This window comes from Staurois parvus, unplaced genomic scaffold (genome assembly GCF_062004578.1).
Source record: "Staurois parvus isolate SC_StPar_1 unplaced genomic scaffold, SC_StPar_1.0 ptg000258l, whole genome shotgun sequence".
Taxonomy (NCBI): Eukaryota; Metazoa; Chordata; class Amphibia; order Anura; family Ranidae; genus Staurois; species Staurois parvus.
In genome coordinates, this window is record NW_028318054.1 from 169,347 (window position 1) to 186,311 (window position 16,965).

Here is a 16,965-nt window from a genome sequence, read left to right on the forward strand (position 1 = left end):
CATATATTAATGCATGAAATAATGCACAGTAAAAACATGTTGTCCATTTAGGTCCCGCCGTGACCCATTAATACTCCTTTTCAGTGATCCCCTGCCACTTCTTCCTCCTTTGCAGCCACCACCAAAATACCTGATCTTAGTCATTGAGGCTAGTTCTGACAGTTCTCTGACATTCAATACCCCATACAGCGGTTGAGGAGTGAATGTCAGAGAACTGTCAGAAATAGCCTATTTCTGACAGTTCTCTGACATTCACTCCATACAGCGGTTGAAACATTGTATCTATTTGTTTCCATTTATGGAAACAAATAGATACAATGTTTCAACCGCTGTATGGAGTGAATGTCAGAGAACTGTCAGAAATAGCGGAGCTCTGCAGATACACTTAGCGGAGCTCTGCAGATACACTTTTTGCCGGCTTGGAATTCTTCTTATTTTCATCCTACTTCTTCTTCTTCTTCTTCTTCATCCTCATCCTCATCCTCTTCTTCTTCTGAGGATGAGGATGAAGAAGAAGAAGTAGGATGAAAATAAGAAGAATTCCAAGCCGGCAAAAAGTGTATCTGCAGAGCTCCTCTAAGTGTATCTGCAGAATAGAGGACCTCTGCAGATACACTTTTTGCCGGCTTGGAATTCTTCTTATTTTCATCCTACTTCTTCTTCTTCTTCTTCTTCCTCTTCATCCTCATCCTCTTCTTCTTCTTCTGAGGATGAGGATGAGGATGAAGAAGAAGAAGAAGAAGAAGTAGGATGAAAATAAGATGAATTCCAAGCCGGCAAAAAGTGTATCTGCAGAGCTCCGCTAAGTGTATCTGCAGAGCTCCGCTAAGTGTATCTGCAGAGCTCCGCTAAGAAATAGCGGAGCTCTGCAGATACACTTTTTGCCGGCTTGGAATTCTCCTTCTTCTCATCCTTCTTCTTCTTCTCATCCTTCTTCTTCTTCTCATCCTTCTCCTCCTTCTCATCCTTCTTCTTCTTCTCATCCTTCTTCTTCTTCTCATCCTTCTCCTTCTTCTCATCCTTCTTCTTCTTCTCATCCTTCTCCTTCTTCTCATCCTTCTTCTTCTCATCCTTCTTCTTCTCATCCTTCTCCTTCTTCTCATCCTTCTTCTCATCCTTCTCCTTCTTCGCATCCTTCTTCTCATCCTTCTCCTTCTTCTCATCCTTCTCCTTCTTCTCATCCTTCTCCTTCTCCTTCTTCTCATCCTTCTCCTTCTTCTCATCCTTCTCCTTCTTCTCATCCTTCTCCTTCTCCTTCTCCTTCTCATCCTTCTCCTTCTCCTTCTTCTCATCCTTCTCCTTCTTCTCATCCTTCTCCTTCTCCTTCTCCTTCTTCTCATCCTTCTCCTACTTCTCATCCTTCTCCTTCTTCTCATCCTTCTCCTTCTCCTTCTTCTCATCCTTCTCCTTCTCCTTCCTCATCTCCAAGGGCATTTAAATTAAAGGTACAGTGTTCTGCACTAATTTAAAGGCTCTCTGAAGCCTAGAAACCCTTTTTATAAGTTAAATTCGTAGCGAATAAATTTGCATAGAATCGAATTTCTTCCTCAAATTCGGCGATTCAGCCGAATCGAATTTTTGAATAATTCGCTCATCTCTAATCAAGACTCTTACTCCTCAATAACTGTGCCCATTGGCAGTCAAATGCTCATATAATGGTAGGAAATCCTTTAGACCAGGGGTCTCCAAACTATGGCCCTCCAGGTGTTGAGGAACTGTAAGTCCCATGAGACCTTGCAAGACACTGACAGCCACAGGCAAAACTCCCAGAGGCAGAGGCATGATGGGAGTTGTAGTATTTCAATAGCTGGAGGACCATAGTTTGGAGACCCCTGCTCTATACTGATAACTCCCCCACAGAGAGGGAAATAAAGGAAAGGCAACAGCGTAATACCTCTAAAAAACATTTATTATAAAAACCAGTAATGTACTCACAAAATAACAGTAAATGCACGCCCAACAGCCATAATACCATCATGTAGTACATTGTATCGCTTAAATAGCGTCTCACCTGACCACCCTTGCTGACTGTGGTACATCACTTCTGACAGGGGATGTGAGGTGGATGCTGGTAAACAATCTATACAAAGTATACAGGCGAGCGTTGTGAAAATAATAAAGCAGCTAGCGCCCAAGGTATAGCTAACAATCCCTACAAGCATAGGTATAAAAATGAATGGGCATACCCCTGAGGATGTGCATTCACACGAAATGTGATGGATGGAGCCTAGATTGCTGACATCACGCCGCTGCTGCCGAAGGACAGAGAGGCAGCCATTTTGATATCTGTAATTTAGATTTTACTACTCCACATGGATTTTATACTTTGCTTTGGAAATATAACACAATTACTACACTGTATACAAATTTCTGGCTCTTGTGGTTGAGCTATCTTCCCTAGGACAAGGGTCCCTTCTTCCACCTACGCCTTGATGGAGCAGTATGGTTAACCCCCTGGATGCCTCTTCACCTCCAGATGTGACATACTATATGTCTGATATCATATACCTTCTGGTGAGTGTACATCCGTCCAACGTGGTTGCTTCCCCTGTGTGATTGATCGCATGTTCACACCCTGCACTTTGCAATATTGCACTTTATCAACATAAGGACATTATTTGAACGAGTTGTTGGATGGAATTTTGATTACATTATTGCACATATCTGATAAGTGCAACCACAAACATTATTATTGATTTATTTTATTGCACTTCAGTACACGGAATATCACAACTATTCACAGACTTTACTTCTTGCTGATTTCCTATTTTTTATATGCGCAAGTTTTATTTACATTTATATGCTGCACTTGACTGTTCCACTTAATATATAAGGTTGTAAACAATCGTCGTGTGGCCGCCCAACCCTTACCAGTTTCTTCACCTGCCTTTATAAAAGGGTTGGTCACGCGGCACAACATAATTGCTTAAATAGTCTCCTACTACCTGTCTTTAACCCCATAACCTCTGGTCTATGTCAGAAGGTATGACTCAAAAGAACTCCATCTTATGGCCAATAACCATACTGATCCTTCCTAAACCTACACACATTAATCACAATCAGTTTATATCATAACATAATGATACAGCATTGCTACATACATCAAGTTAATCTTTTTCTGAAGGAATTGTTCTGTTGTTTGTGAATGAGGGGCAAAGGAAAGTGAGAAAGCAAACACATCTTTTTTCAACAGCAATTGTTTTTTTTCTTGTGCAACTCACATGTATGTAATATGCTATAGAAATAAAGAGGAAATGAAAAGAAAAACAATCCAGCTGATCAAAAGTGACATTTCACACACAAACCAAAAAGAATAAAAATGACAATGAAGCAGAGAACAAGAAATGTTGTTAATTTAATTGGTGCTTAACATCTGCAGGTAGAGAGGACCACGCATTCAGTAATAAACAGAAAGTGAAATGAAAAGCTGGTGTAGTTGATTTCTTCCTGGCAGTTTATTAAATGAATACAGCTCTGCAATTTCAACAAGTAATATATCTCTTTTCTTTGTAGCTGATATACAGTTGTATATAAGACTTGAATCTTCATAAAGGTTGAGTGCATTCATGTTTTGTACAGTTTGGTGGAAATAATTTTATAAGAAGCACTTGTCTAGTAGTATATGTGGATAATTGCAATATGGAATAGACTGTTCATGACCAGAGCTTGAAGTACAAAAAAGATTATTATTTTTGGAGTAACTGCATTGGAGCAATCAACTTGTTTGTTTGTTATGGTTTTGCTAGTCAGAAAATCCAGCTTCTAAAGTGGGGGTCAGCAAACAGTAGATCATGATCTACCAGTACAGTAAATTGCGGTCAGGCCTTGCTGACCCACCATCCCAGAGCATCAAACAGAGTGAAATGCAGAGGGACTACTTGTAAAGTTGGAGCTGTAGTAGGGATCCAGAGCCGCATAAGCTGATGCCTCCTTTGTAGTGCCGGTACCTATGCCCTGTCATGGTTGGTGGGTGTAGCACCTGCCAAGCATGACACAATAAGTGAATGAGGCCACTCTGCAAGTGCCTTGCAGTACAGCAAACAAGGGGTTAAATCAGGCAGCATTTGTGTTGCCTTCTCCCCACCTGTTTTAACCCCTTGAGCTCCACAGAAGCATGCAGTTATGGGGCATTTGCAGAGTGGTCCAAATTACTTGAATGAATCTCGGTTGACAGGCAATAGCACCCACCAAAAGCAACAGGGGGTGTAATTCCTGCTGCTGCTGCATGTGTACACCTCTGGCTGGTGCCTCAGAAGCTAAAAGGGAAAGGGGTTGGGGTGGTAACACTATGACAGAATTGCATGGTTTTACCCCCCCCCCCAACTTTATATGTGAACGAGCCCTAAGAATGCTGATGCCGAATGCAACTAAGGGCTCATTCACAAGTGCAGTAGGCACTTCTGCTCCTCCGAAAAGTGATCTGAGTGTGCTTGACAGGTGGTAAATAGGCGATATGTTGCCTCCTCACCACCTGATTTAAACCCATGATTATAGTGCAATGCATGCGATAGTGACACGGTAGTATGACATTTTGAAGTTTAAATTAGGTGTGAGGAGGCAACACTGTGCCTGGTGATCTTTGACTTCCATGTTGTTCAGGTAGATCTCCACCTCTTTAAGGTTGCCAACCCCTGTTCTAATGTGTTAGTACATGTTATCCTTGTTGGTATTAGCATCTCTGTTATTATCTCATTGCCACTAATGATGAGAGAACTGAACAAAGTTCAGTTTATGGGTAGTCATTGAACATTTAAAAAAGAATCCACAAACTCAAACATAGTGCTCAAACACTACTGAAGTCTAAGAGTGCTGAGTCCTGAAATTTATACAACATGTTTGCAATCTTTTGATAAAAAAGAGCATGGGTAGCTGAGCACTCCCATGAGGGATATTGCAAGTATTTTTTTTTAAATTCGACAGGGATTGGGTTTTTAATATGGCTTAAAAGGCAACTTAAAACTACCTGAATCCTTTAAAATAACATGCTTTGGAAATGCCTTAAACTTGTATGAGAAGTAATGCACCAGTAGGAAGTACTCCAACAAAAGTGACTTAAAAAAAAAAATATTAAAAAGACAGTTTTGTAAACAAAGTGGTGTAGAATCCTGGGCAAAGTTACTGACCACATAAGATCATGACCATATTTGGTTAATGACATCACCTATGTTCCCCGGTACTGCTGTTTATATTTTAGCAGCCTCCCAGAAACTGACATTTGCAATGTGAGTTTGGTTTATCGTGGTCATCTTGTATCAGGGCACAGTTTGTCATGAGCTAAATTGCTGAATGATGTGATTGATATTGGATTTACATTGTGGGACTTTAAAAAAAAATACAAATTTTTTTAGTGATATGTGTGTTCTATTTACCTTTTACATTTACATGAGTAGCAAGGAGTTTGATGTAGGGGGGCTGGATATCAGGGGACCCATTCATTTAAAGGGGCCAAAGTCCTGCACCTGTTCTCTGTTCAGAAATTGCACATTGATCACAAAGGCTTTCTAGCTGTGGTGTAAACCTGTATGCTATTTCCATAATCATTGTCATTGTACAAAAAAAGACACGTTTTAAGATGTTAAATGTATCCTTAATCTCTGAAATTGTGGTCTGTTTAAACAGGCTTTCTAGCTGTTAAGCAAACCTGTGTGCTATTTACATGGTCAAGGTCTTAAAAAAACACCCTTTTTTGGATGCTAAAGGCTTGCTGAATAGCTCATAAATTGTAACCTGTCCGAAAAAAAGCTTTCTAACTGTGGAGCATACCTGTATGCTATTTTCATCATCAATGTCCATTTTTTTTTTTACATTTATGGATGATAAATGCCTGCTCTATCTGTCAGAAATGGTGGTCTGCTCAAAGAGGCTTTTTAACTGAAGTGCAAAAATGTATGCACCAAAAATGGCAGGGGGAAGCAGAGTTGTCATTTGGTACCAACCGATGGTAGCTTTTGGGTGTGGACGGGTGGCGGTTTTTTTTTTTCATCCCGGTCAGTGGCCATCGTATATTGTGACTAACATGGACCTACATCGCTGGACAATGGAACTGATGATGAATGTACAACAGGGACTTTTTTTTTTTCAAGAAAAAAAGACATGTCAGAAACTGTGATGTGTTTTTATTTACATTTGACTTTTTTGGTTGAATGAGTAGGGGTACTATGTACCCTTTATACATTCACATGGGGTTGAGGATCTGGGGAAGTCTTCTAGATTTTTGTAAGCCCCTCACCTGCAGATCCCCACATCCACCGGGCCAGGATAGTAGGGACATGGGAACAAAGTGCTTTGCCAGGGGAGTCTGATATGGATTTTGAGGGAGAATCCACACAATTTTTTATAATTCATTTTTGACTTAAGGGCCTGGAATGGTATGAGGAATTCCCTGGCTGACAGAAGGGATGAGTCATTGGTTGTTAGTACGCCGGCAGGGGCCATTTGCCGCATGCCCACAGTACATTTTCTGTGGACAGGCAACAGCTGCAGGTTAAGCAACGTACTGGTACATCTCTCAGCATATGCGCACTAGCGGTGGACACAGCAGATCACAGTGCTTGGTACCCAGCTGCTATGAGCCAATCATAGCAATCATATGATTACATGTAAGCAAAACTGTCATAAACAGCTTTCATTCATAACAGCTTTCTTGCTATTGTAATGCTGTGACTGGCCCACAGCAATCACATGGTACCTGTCACCCTGTACCATGTGATTAGCTGCAGCCAATCACAGAATCACAATAATAAGCAAGCTGTCATAAATGAAAGCCATTCATGACAGTTAAAACCATTGCTTATAATAGGGATCATTACTGTTATAAGCAATAACAGTGTAAAAAAAATCACTCCCCAGAGTAGTACAGTGTTACTATGGTGACACTGAACTTCTCTGATGACAGTATGTAAAAAAAAGTTTTTAAAAGGTTTAAAAACATTTTTTTAACATACTGTCACCAGTATGTGTCCCTTCTCACCACCACACCAGTCATATGATGATGCTATACTGCACTAGTGACAGTATGTAAAAAATGAAGTGAAAAAAATTATTACATTTCTTCGTTTTCCAAAAAATTGTGACATAAACATTACAACTTCAGAAAGTTTGCCATGCCTTTTACTAAATACCTTGGACTGTCTACTTTCCAAAGAGGGGTCATTTGTGGGGTATTTGTACTGTCCTGACAGAAATGAGATAGGCCATCAGTACATCAGGATTGATCAATTTTCAAAGTATATACCATAGATTGTAGATTCTATAACGTTTACACAGACTAAACAATAAACACTGATTTTTGTTGTAAAAGAAAGATTATTTGCTTGTAAAATGATATAACAGAAACAAAAAAAGTATGTGTTTTTTTTTTTTTGATTTTCAGTCTTTTTTATTGTTTATACAGCAAAAAATAAACAACCCAGTGGTGAATAAATACCACCAAAAGAAAGCTCTATTTCTGTGAATAAAATATGCTATAAATTTCATTTAGGCACATTGTCGCATGACCAAGCAATTGCCAATAGCACAGTGTTGAAGAGCAAAAAATGTCCTTATTATGAAGGGAGCAAAACCTTCCAGAGGTCAATTGGTTAAGACAATGAATAATGTAAAAGTTACCTTAAGTAAATGGTCACACCTGCAATTTATGTGATGCCAGAATATGGTGAAACTGACACTATCCCCGAGAGTTGTAACATTTTGTGATTGCATGTACTTTGAGGTATCCCTCAAACATGCTATTAAACAGAATTGTAAATTTTATTGTTGCCCTTTCAGCCGCTGTAAAATGGCTTTTCATTGTTGAATGATCATTTTTTAATTCTTTATTCTTTGGTTCCTGTGCCCCAGGTCAGTGCATGCCCCCTGTTCCTTTATTGCCAGTTGCTGGACTTTTTCCTTAGAAAGTGTCCATTACTGAAAATTAACAATTGGCTTCTATTGATTTCAGTAGGGTTCAGATTCCAGGTCTGAACTTTAATAACATTTGCTGAACCGAGCCCAAATACATTTGGCTCTTCACTAAATATTTTCACTAAGTCACAGGAACAAAGAAACACTGACTGACATGAATGATGAACAAATTGCACACAGTCTATGCTAAAATGCTGATGAACCAGGCAATGATTATTTAACCCTTTCATTTCCTGGACTATTTTTTCCCCACAAAAGATAGAATGCTATTTTTTACAAGAAAAATGGGAGGAATTTTACATCATTTTTTGGTAATATGGTTCCTTTCCTGCACCTATATCTTGAAAGCTTTTGTGATAGTTGAAACACATTCGACAGGTAGTTCTTATTTGCACCGCTTGTAGAATGTGTCGCTATTGCTATAACAAATTCAAAAAGAATTATCAACAGTTCCTAGATTAGGAAACTGGTGCTAAGACTCTGTGTAAACAGAGTGTAGAAACAAGCCAGGATGTGTTACCTCGCACTGTAATCTGCTTCTCACTGTTCTCACTGCTGTGCACCCGATCTCTGTTCTCTGATCACCTAGACTCTTCTCCCTGCTGCTTTCCTTCCCTGTGGCTCACTCTACACTTGCCTGCCAGCTGTCAGAGTCCTAAGCTTCTTGGTTGCTAGGATGATGGCAAACGCCATTAACCAAATATGGCAATGGTAACTTTAGTAAATAATGTTAGCCAACATCCCAGCACCTTTGTTCCCAGGCATCAGCTGAACGGGGTCTGGAATACTATTCGTAATTTGTTGCTAGGCTGCAGTGTGCCAACTAAGGACTGAACATGCACTGAGGACAGAATGTCCATGGCATAGACATTCCAGCCCCAGTGCTGCCCCCTCCCACTCACCATGGCACACATTCATGCACCTGTTTCCAATGAGTACAACCCCAATTCCAAAAAAGTTGGGATGCTGTTTAAAATCTACATAAAAACAGAATGCGATCATTTGCAAATCTCATAAACCAATATTTTATTCACAATAGAAAACGTAAAAAAATGGTTAAACTGAGAAAATGTACCATTTTAGGAAAAAAATTAGGTAATTTTGAAATTCATGGCAGCAGCATGTCTCAAAAAAAGTTTGGACAGGGCAAGAAAAAGCTGGCAAAGTAAGTGATATTAACAAGGAAAAGCTGGAAGAACATTTTGCAACTAATTAGGTTAATTGGCAACAGGTCAGTAACATTACTGGGTATAAAAAGAGCATCCTAAAGAGTCAGAGTGTCTCTGAAGTAAAGATGAGCAAAGGTTCACCAATTTGTGAAGATCTAAAAATTGTTGAACAATTTCAAAATAATGTTCCTCAGTGTAAAACTGCAAAAATGTACATATATCAACATCTACAGTACAAACTATCATCAAAAGATTCCAGGAATCTAGAGAAAGCTCTGTGTGCAAGGGAAAAGGCTGAAATGCAATATTGGATGCCTAAGATCATCGGGACCCCAGATGGCACTGCATTAAATACAGGCATGATTATGTGATGGATATCACTGCATGGGCTCAGAAATACTTCCAAAAATCACTGTCTGTAAACACAGTGCACCGTGCTACCCAATAATGTAAGGTAAAGGTCTATCATGCAAAGAAGATTTCATATCTAAACATGATCCAGAAATGCCACTGTTTTCTCTGGGCCGAAGCTCATTTAAAATGTTCTGGACCACAGTGGAAAACTGTGGTCAGACCAGATGAAATGTAACATTCTTTTTGGCTATGGGCCCAATGTCCTCCAGACTAAAGGTGAGAGAGGAGTTATTGTCAGTGGTCAGTTCAAAAGCCTACATCTCTGATAGTATGGGGGTGTATTAGTGTGTATGAAATGGACAGCTTGCACATCTGGAAAGGCATCATCAATGCTACAAGATATATCCATGTTTTAGAGCAGCGTATGTTCCCATCCAGGAGATGTCTTTTTCAGGGAAGGCTTTGCATATTTCAGCAGGACAATGCTAAACCATATACTGCATCTATAACAACAGCTTAAATGACCTGCCTGCAGTCCAGATCTTTCACTAATTGAAAATAGTTGGCACATGTGACAGACCCAACCAGGCCAGGGGCTTAGGGGCTTTTGGAGGGAACTAGGGGCTAGCCTTCTACCCACTAACTATGACCCATGGAAAGAGCAGATCATTCTCTAATGATGGATAACAACATGATCAGCGCTGCAAGCGAGGCTTGGATTAATTCTCTGGGTAAAGACAATACAGCTTCCCTTCTGGAGTGGATGTAAAGGTGTAATATTAATCATATACAGGTTAATGGTCAGAGAAAATATGGGGCCCTTCTGCAGACTGGGTTGGAGAAACTCCTCCACTTGGGAAATAAATATTTATTAACAATCTCCCTCAAGAAATCTATGAAGATTTCCAGACTGTTGGGAAATTGTATGGGTTTTGTCTTATGATAACTTTTCTAATGGACAGATTATACAAGTGAAAGGCAAACACCTGAAAGACAGCACTTGTAATGGACTTTGTATATCCAGGGCTTGTTGCCAGACTGTCTGGGGTGAACTCCCTAGCTTGTCTGGGTGCTTGGCGGTTGATTGAAAGTGAGGAAGTAGTCCTCTGATGGAATCACCCAATCGAGGTGACTAGCAGTCCATCACAGCGCATCTTGAAACATAAAATACAACAGAGAGAACCCATAACTCTTAAGTAGCTAGAATCCTATATCAGGCAAAAATGGGTCTCCTCAGTCTCCAGATGTTTACAGTGTTGTTAACCACTTCCCGTCCTCCCTATAGCAGAAATACTGCTACAGGGTGGCACGGGTAAGCAAAATCATGTATATAAACGTGATTTTGAATTCCCGGGTAGGGGGTGCGCACGAGGCGTGCGTGCCCTACCTGCGCTGCCATTCGCGGCCGCGGCTGTAACACACAAGGATCTCTGATGGGGAGGAGAACTGTTTGTAAACAAAACAGTTCTCCTACTTGTCAGCTAGTGCACACTGCTTTCATGGCTGTATACAGCACAGCCATACAAAGCAGTGTGCTTACAGTGAAACACAAACACACAGCCCCATAGTAAAACACACCCAGCACACAGTTAATCCTTTGATTGCCCCTCATGTTAACCCCTTCCTGCCTAGTGCCATTAGTACAGTGTCAGTGTTTTTTTTAGCACTGATCACTGTATTGGTGTCACTGACACCAAGTCAGTTCCCCCCAGTAAATGCCCACCGCAGTCCTGCAGTCCCGATATAAGTCGCTGATTGCCGCCATTACTAGTAAAAAAAAATATATACTGCCATTTGTAAACTCTATAACTTTCACGTATACCAATTAATTTACACGTATTGGGATTTTTTTTTAGAAAAGACATGTAGAAGAATATATTTTGGCCTAAATTTATGACGAAATTCGATTTTTTTACTGGACACGTTTAATAGCAAAAAGTCAAAAATATTGTTTATTTTCTAAAAATTTACAGTCTTCAAAAAATTAAAAACGCACAGGTGATCACATACCACCAAAGGAAAGCTCAATTTGTGGAAAAAAAAGGATGTAAATTTCATTTGGGCGCAGCGCTGCATGACCGCGTAATTGTCAGTTAAAGTAATGCAGTGCTGTAACGCAAAAAATTGAATGGTCAGGAAGAGGGTAAATCCTCAGGAGGGCAACTGGTTAAAAGAAAAGGGGCTGCTACACCGTGGTAAACATGGCCCTGTCCCAACATTCCAAAGAGTGTCTGTGATTAATTCCAGGGTGTGATAAATACATTTACATCAATTTTAGCATATACAAATTCAATCTCCTGTAAAACATAAAATATAAGACAGTGTTGACCAAATAGATACCAATTATGACAAAACTCAAAACTGCCTGTTCCCGTGACATTGCAAAAAAACTATGGTACCCAAAACTGAAGCTTTAAAAGCCTTCGCATGTCAACAACTAATGAGAGTTAAATGGAAACGTGTTAACTATATACAGCAGGATACTCTCATTCTGGTGTGCATAGCTATTGTATGGTGCAGTTATTGTTTATGTACACATAGGTGCTGCACATGCAATTTCATATGTGTGGGTGAGCTAGGGGTCAAGGGGGATTTAATTTTTTTGCTTTTCTTATTTATTTCATAATATACTGTATTTTGTTCATTTGGCGCTTTCATAATTATTTTTCACCCACGACCCAATGACAAACTATGATAGCCAAAATTGTCTATAGCAGAGCTTTAATAGCCTTTATAAGTTATCATCTTAGAGTTAACTATACATGATGGCTATAGAATTATTCCTTTCTTTCTAAAGTGTACAGTGACACACAACATGTATTGTGCAATCATTGTTTATGTACACAGGTGGTACGCTATTGTTCTTTCGTGTGTGTGTGAGAGGCTTTACATTGTATTTGTTTTTCATTTTATAATATATTTTTTCATTTTACACATTTTTTTTTCACTTTATTTATTGCTATCAAATGGGGCCTGATAAGCCTTCAAAGACATGCTGGTAGATTAATAGACTCTTTTCTAAATTGGCATTAGTATGTGGATGTGTGAATGTGAGTCATGGACCTTAGACTGTAAGCTCCTTGGGGCAGGAACTAATGTCAAAGTACAATATATAGATAAAACGCTTCATAAATTGCCTGTGCTATATACTTACTTAATAAATAAATAATAAATATTTAATAGCAAGTTTGAATGACAGGTATTCCTAATGGAAACATCAGGGGTCATCGGGGGGTACCTTTCCTGCACTAAGGCAACTCTGTTGAAGAAATCAGCATCTTCAATTGCTGCTTCACCTGACTATCTTAGCTGGAGATAGATGGCTATGGAACCAGAAGTGCTCAGAGCTGAGTGCTTATGGGTTTACACCTCACAGGAGAGATGGAGGAAGTGGATTTTGCTTAATCTTCCCTACTCCATATTTTGCAGTTTGTTTGTTTTTTTGTCTCTCAGTGAAAGCAGGTGAACTTGGGAGCAGAGGAGAGGGACTGCCCAGATATGAGGGGCCATATTCCAAAGCACCGTAGAAGTGATCAGGTGGTTCTGTAGCCACTGTTTCACTTCTACAATGCATCTGGCAGCTTGCTTTCAAAATGTAAACAAACTAATATTGCAACCATGAATTGTTGACATGCCACTACTGCCATAGACACATCTCCACACTTTCACATCTCCCAACCTCCCATCTTGTAACTGATCTGTGAAGTAGGAACAGCACACTGAAATGTTCATCTGGCCATATCTTTGATCTTTCCTCCTATGAGCATGTTCCTTATACTGAGAAACACCGGACTGGCTTTTTGTTGCTTCTCCCTGCCCATGCTCCAGCTATAGTGCTGTCCCTGGAATCCTCCCCAGTCCAGCCCAGCTGGTCTTCTTTAGGCCATGTGATACTCACGTCATTCTGTCTATTTCCTGTGACTGTAGCTTGTCATTGACAAATAACTGAACTGAACTTACAATTTCAAAATATTTGCATTAAAAACAAGCTTAAGTTCTGCTTAAGGCTAGGTTCACATTATTGCAAGTGATTGCGGGTGCAGGAATCACAGCTGTTCCTGCACCCACAACCACCCTCAGCCAAAAAATTTAAATTTAAAAATGTGTGGGACTGCCATTCATTCTTAATTGCACCCCCACGCATCTAAAACTCGGTGCATTTGTGGTGGGAACTAGAGGGAAATTGCACAAAGGGAAAGCACCATGAGATTTCCCAGCCATTTCATTTTCAAAATGGAACCTTTTTTATGCATCAAATAAAAGAGCTGCCATGCGTGCACAACCGTGGCCCACAAAAGCCGCAATAGTGTAAACCTAGCGGTAGTACCTGTTAGCACCTTTAGCCTTTCCCCTTCTTTCTCTATTTGCCAAATGGAAGAACACAATGCAGTTCTTCCCTAAAAGAATAGTTATATAAAATAAATGTTGTAAATAGTTGGTCAAATGTGTACATACAGTACATCATTTAGGGGAATGTAACCTAAAGCATATTTACCATGAGACGTTGTCAATTGCAAATGACAATGACTATTAAATATTTTTTTCTCCTGTGTATGCAAATGTTCTTTTTTGCTTTTTTGGTTCACAATCCTATATGACATCTATACCTGAAAACACTATATTTGCTGACAACAACATGACAATAAAAGGAGTTTAATTCTTGTTTTTTAGAAGCCTTACAGAAAATGGTCAAGCTCTCCAGTTCTCCAGCATGGAAATGTGGCTATTTAACTGAGGTCATGCAGTGTTATGAATCATCTGCTAAGACAGTCCCAGCTGGCATGTTCCAATAAATCTGTCACCTATAAAATATATCACAGCCATTGTGTATGTCCTCAGTAAAGTCCAATAGTCCTTAATCCAGTCAAAGAATGTATAAACACATTCTAGCAATAGCTCACTTTGTGGATTTATAGCATGAAATAGGCAGTGGCTGGATTTTACACTCCAGCTCAATTTTTTAAGTTCTCAGATATATAAGATGTTCTGTGTATATCACATTCTGCCAAGATATGTTTTATATATATATATATATATATATATATATATATATATATATATATATATATAAAATTATTTTTTTTGTGTGTGCATGTTTCTACTGCTCCATTTGTTTAAAAAAAACAAAGAGCAACAAAAGTGTGCATCAACCTTTCATTTCACAGTTTAATGTGTGTATTACAGAGGAGCTGAAGTTTGAACAAAGGCAGGCAGAAAGAATAGGGTTAGTGCATTGCCTGGGGCCTCCCTAAAGCTGATCTTTTCTCCAGTACTAGCTTGCCATGACTTGTAATGAACTGTCTCTGTGCATGGGCAGCCATCTTAGTATATTATCCCCAAATCTCTTACTGAGGTGTCCTTTTATGAAACTGAGATCAGTGGTAATCCTGAGGATCGTTGCTGATCTCAGATCATTAGTGGTTTAGGAAACAGAGATGATCACTGGAGAACATGTTCTCTGCTGATCATCTCAGCACACCGATGGCCAGTGTATGAAGGAGCGATGTCAGCCCTTCACTGGCGATATGTGTTCTCCCTCCAGATCCTCCAGCCCAGAGGTGGAGAATTGGGGAAACCGCAAACAAAGCAGCAGTAATTTACCTCTGCTTAGTAAACTGTGTTTGACTAATCTCTTACTGTATTCTCGCGAGATTACAGTAATAGCAGCCGTTTTCCAGTGTTCAAAGTTTTTATAGATCACTTCTCTCCTCATTCGGAGAAGCAATCTACACTGCTTTATAAAAAGGCATTCAGAGGAAAACATTCTCCTCTGAGAATGCCGGAGAACTGAGCAGCGGTCATTTACCACTGCCTGATAAAAGGACACCTGAATCTCCTTCATCTAGCAATTGTACGCATCAGTGCCTTAGATCTCACATTGCAGATATACAGCCATGAGACAGGAGTGCCCAGGCACCCTCACATATCAAGAATTGCACTGCTATTTTTCAGGACATCCAAACAAAAAGGTATATTTTTTAGTGCCCTGCTTAGGCACAATTAATATTTCTAAATGTTTCATATAACGTAGCAATTCTTTTTGAGTTCAGTTTAAGTCAATTTTAGAAGAAGATTTCTGAATTCCTGTAAATTTAAATTGCACTTCACTACCCTGTGTTCTGTATATCTGAATCTGTTGAATACATACTTTGAGATTTCATCTGAATAAATAATAAATCTGCTTATTATGAAAACATACATCAAGGTAATATCAGGGGAGGTACTGAATAGGGGGAGGATAGAAATATTGTATATTCATCGTGAGTATTCACCCTGCATATGCACAATAGATGACTAATGTACCAAATCTGCAAACTAAACATAGCCCAGGTAACCATTCCAAAGATTACATTGGGTTAGTGTATGTCAAACAGATTTGAAAAAAGTCATAAGCTTACTGAGCATCATTGACTTTTTCAGTTAAAAGATTTAGAGCATGTAGGGTTAGAGGCATAATGGTCTTTGGTTGGCAGAAGAACAAGGAGTTCAGTTCGGTTGAAGAGAAAAAAGATTCTCCTTTTTTTTTTTATCAACTTCACCTCACCATCACATTCCCCTATAGGAAAAAGCACTCTCAGTGCTACATAAGTGCAACAGCCACTGTCACATAATATACTCTGATTAGTTGTTTTGTCACTAGATGATATTGTTACGATTGTGACTTGTTTAACCTCCCTAGAGGTCTGATTATGTCAATATTTCTGTGGTCAAAGCGGTAGATTTTTTTGCATGGAAATATGTTGTTTTTTTATTGTAGGCCTGTAATTTTTAGGAATAACTCACTGAAATCTGTCCGAACAAGAGTCTAGTAAACATCCCGCGTATGATAAAATCTGCAACACAAAATCATAAATTATTATATAACAAATAATCATAAAAATAATAATATAATAATAATACATTTAATTCAATAATGTAATCAAACCAAAAACACTGAAATTTGACAGAGTGCCAAGTTCGCACATCACTGAGCTTAGTCGCAAAATCGTTTTCAGACGAATTTCCCCACGAATCATTATCACTCCATTCTGCAAGTGGTTCTAATTTACTATCGCTGTTCTCTAGCTGTTCTAAAACCGCTTTTGACATAAAGGGACGCTTTTTAAACACCATGGACATTTCTCAGTTTCCAGGCAGAAAGAACGATAAAAATGCAGGCAGGGCACAGGACAAAGCACTAGGGACAAAATGTATGTGAAATGGTTTGGTACGGTAATGTAATACTATCAGATTTTAGAGTATTGAGTGAATGTAAAATTGTTACATTTTGAAATTCCCACCTGTTCCATCCCCGTACTTTCCATACGTCCCGATGCTCGCAAGGAACGGAATGTCGGATGCCGGAATTGGCCGGGAATGCTGCAGGGGGGACATCGCAGGAGAGCAGGATAAGGTAAGTGCTCGAGGAATCACAGAGCAACGCTGCAGGGTAATCCCGAGTGTAGCTCGGGGTTACCGCTTGTGGTACTGAAAGTTAACCCCGAGCTACACTCGGGGATACCACCAAGGAGGTTAAAGGATAAGTTCATCTATGAAAACA